This window comes from Solanum dulcamara, chromosome 11, assembly GCF_947179165.1.
Source record: "Solanum dulcamara chromosome 11, daSolDulc1.2, whole genome shotgun sequence".
Taxonomy (NCBI): domain Eukaryota; kingdom Viridiplantae; phylum Streptophyta; class Magnoliopsida; order Solanales; family Solanaceae; genus Solanum; species Solanum dulcamara.
Window position 1 is genome coordinate 9665332 of NC_077247.1, and position 3959 is coordinate 9669290.

The following is a 3959-nucleotide window of genomic DNA, read 5'->3' on the forward strand; positions in this document are numbered from 1 at the left end:
GATAAACTCAAAAGGGAGACTAGGTAGGTCGAGTATAAAAAGGGAAGTACTATGATGATTAAGGGATTCAAGTTTCTTCCAACAATGATTGGAAAATGGCTTACGATAACAGTTTATAGTTCTCCACCGACTAATTGGGGAAAGAGCTTTGAATAGAAGCACCTCAAAGAGATGTCACGAACTGAATACGAATACGAACAAAAGGGGGATATGTAAGTATAAGTTGAACTGTGTGATACGAGGATGCAAGAATAAAGTGAGACCACTAATAAGGCGCCATTGGTAGAGGCTAACTAAGTTAAAAGCCTGCATTGAGTACGCAATAAGAGTATGGAGCTTAAGGTACCAAAACAATAACGCGTGTACACCACGTCGCCCCAAAAATAGTGGAACCCTCAAGGGACGAGGATGGAAAACTTAAGGAATAAATGGCGCAACTTCTATTCGCCCCAAAAAGCAAAGGATATAGGTTGGAATAAAGCTACTACTTTAGGAAAACCGTAAATAGTTATCATTGGAATACTAGTACTGCCTAATTGATATTGGAATGACTACAAGTGTTAATTAATTTTTGATGAAGATAAGTAGAAGGTGGCCTCAGACGAGTAGTCCCATGGGTCCCATTACTCAAGTACAGAGTAACAGGCGAGATGTCACACTATGTTTGGAAAGGTTCTCGTTATTTCATGATTTAGCCAAGATTCCATACGCAGATAATCAGGTTATAAAATATACAGAAAGACGGGGACCTGATGCAGTACTAAGTAGATTGGAGGAAGAGATTGGGCTAAATTGAGACTGGGTAAAGAAACATAGAGTAAGGTACAAGCAGATGGAAATACGAGTACCCTCTAAAGGGGGGAAGTGAATGAGAAAATGGCAAAATTAGGAGGAGGCAATTGATATGACAATATATTTGAGATGGACGTCTAAACTTCAATAAGATATCCTGCCGAACTAACTTAGAAAGGTCTGGAAGCCACCAGTGATTGAATGAAAGCCAGAATGCTACATAAGGTAGCATTAAGAAGTTTGTGACGAGACCCTAAACAACATAAAACTAGAAGGCGATTGCGTATAAAAACAAAAGAGTATAAACATGAAAGGATATCGAATGACTTAAGAAACACTACAAAGGATAATGACAACATGCTAGACCAAAAACCAAAATGTTGGCTATAGAGTTGGTCGCAGATGATGTTGCGATAGATATATAACCAAGGACAAAGGAATAAAAAGCCTTTTGTGGTAGAAATTGAGAAGGACACAAAGTGAATCGAGGATAGGGAAGTGTATATGTCAAAATTCCTTTAAAGTTATGCCAGCTAATAATAGATAAGACTCAAGGCGACTCTAAAGGTCACTATATGAACGAACTTTGGCGCTACTCAGTAGCCCACCATAATGAATGGGTGCGTACAAAGAGGGGGGGGCATATCCATAGCAGAACTAAAGGTTTATGCCGATACTAGTTGCAAGATAACATAGGAAAGACGAGGCGAAACCTAAAGACTCGCGAGACAATGCTGAGGTAAACCTTGGGCTAAAGTTAGTACCCACACCTCGTGGAAAGGACTACAACGAAACGCGACACGGAGACTTCCCAGGGAGGTCACCCATCCCAATATTACTCTCGCCCCAGCACGCTTAACTTCGAAATTCTGATGGAACTTAATGCGTTAGTGCCGGTATGATCACGCGAGATGGAAGAATCTGAACTAGTGACGGAGAAACGATATGAGATTATGTACCCGTAATATTATAAGATACGGTAAAGAAAATTGTAACAAGGTCTAAAGAAAAATAAGAAGGATTAGCTAATTTCTAACTGGCGACACTCTTAAATGCCACAGTTCTTCAATATAGAACCAGTTAACGAGTGGAAAACCACATAATAACTATGTAGGCCAGTGGGCGAAGGAATTTTGACACCACTTGGCAGCCAACTCTAAAGGCAAAGAAGCAAACCCAAAAGGGTAAGGGTACCAGCTGATGTAATTTACAAATAACAAGAAGCAATACCCAAGGTTAAAAATTCCACAAAGGTTACCTGTGAATTAATGGTATTAGCCCCTGCTCCTTCGATCACAGGTTACCTACTCCGCCGAGATGGTGTAAAGTTGTAAAGTAAAAGAGTGGTAGGACCTTACGGAGTCCCCGCAGCTATTGTCTTAGGCAAGGGAGCTCAAGTTGTGATTAACTATCGAGATGAAATTAATACTATGGGTGAAGTAAGACATGGCCACGAGTGGACCAAAGATCTTCCCTGATATCGAATATGGGATAAGGGAGAAGAAGGACCCAAGTGATTGAGTGCCAGTTAAAGCTTGGAAGAAAGTCAAAAAAAACTATACGGGGTAAAGAGCCCCAGATTATCCACGTCATGATAAACCTATTTTATGCTCTATAAGAGTAGGGTGCTACATGGGTTATTGTGAATAGGCTAACGAATCAGCCCATTTGCTTTCAAGCAAGACCATCTATGCAACTGGAACTAGGTGAAGTTACATAACAAGGAAATAGTAAGGTTCCCTAGCTAATATCTCAAATAGAGGGACTTTAGTTATGATTAACGTCTAGAGATCAGTCCAAGAAAAGCTTGGGAGCACAGACAGGTCTTCGTACCGCATTTTTCCTGGAGCTATTGAACAGACTAAGCATACTGTTAGATGGTTGGCTTGAAGAGTAACTAAGACGATCGTCCACCACTTATTGAGTTTGCCTACGAGAAGGACCACCATTTCAGTATCCAGATGACCCCCTACAAAATGTTGTAAGGAAGAGCATATAAGTCCCCCTGATGGGGAAAAGACTAAGCTGGTAGGCCAAACAGAGTTCAGCAAACTATTGACTAACAACCCAGAGTCGGTAGAAATGATATACAGATAATCCACATCGATATTCAGAGTTCAAATGGATGATTGAATGTTCATAACGGAGTCAACCGGAATAGGGGACTTAACCCAAAATATATTAAACTGTATCAGGTTCGCATAAGGCAGGCAACGCGGCTGGTAAGTTGAGCTTAGCACCTGATTTGGAAACATACGCCCAGTCTATCAGATATAGATGTTTCGCAAATGTACTGGCGATCCACCCATAATATGTTTTATAAATGAAGTCCATGAGATGAAAGAGTTATCCTATGAGGAGAAGCTTATTGCCATCTTAGATTGGCAAATTAGAAGGTTGTGAACTGAGGACGTGCCTTCCGTCAAGGTACTGTGGCAAAACCAAAACCAGAAAAGGGGATGACCTGAGGAATGAAAAAGAGGACATAAAACACCAGTATTCGTACCCATTCCTAATGTCAACAGGTAACCCCAACTCTTGAAACTCGTATACTAAGTACTTCGATGGAAATATGTGTAAAGGAAATAGAAACGAATCCCCCGATGGTCTATATAAGGTGCTAAGAGAAGTTTTGTCTAACATTCGGGGACGAATTTTCTAAAGGGGGGAAGGATATTACACCCCACGCTTTTAAAACTCGGAAGGTCTCATAAGTTTCTTGGACATTATCACATGAACCGGATATGCTACGACACTATCAAATGACTCCAACGAAGGGAGGATGTGATACCCCATAGTAGAGAAGGTTGGAGATGAAATCATAAGAGTCCGGAAGGAATTGTAGGCCAAGTAATGGGTCGTAGGACTCGAGTTACCTACGTAAGCTACTAACTTGGAAGTCTTACATACTTAAGCTATTGGAGTACGTACCAAGCTTGCATAGTAGGGATTACATAGGCTCTTAAAATAAGACGAGATTACGAACCCATGAGGGAGAAGAAAAAAAGTGACACGTGGCAGCCAATGGAGGAGTGCCACGTAGCAGCACCTCAAGCAAGCAGGTGACCCACCTGCTTGGGGGAGGTGGGCCCCACTACCACGTGGTAGCCCCTAAGTGGTTGCATAGATCTGGTGGCCCAATCACGGCTGGACACGTGTCACCCTAG

At 41.6% G+C, this 3959-nt stretch overlaps 1 pseudogene; it reads right to left on the reverse strand.

The window, feature by feature from the left end:
* Nucleotides 1-1582: 1582 nt before the first annotated feature.
* Nucleotides 1583-1702, reverse strand: LOC129875316 (5S ribosomal RNA; annotated as a pseudogene).
* Between the last annotated feature and the right edge of the window lie 2257 nt (nucleotides 1703-3959).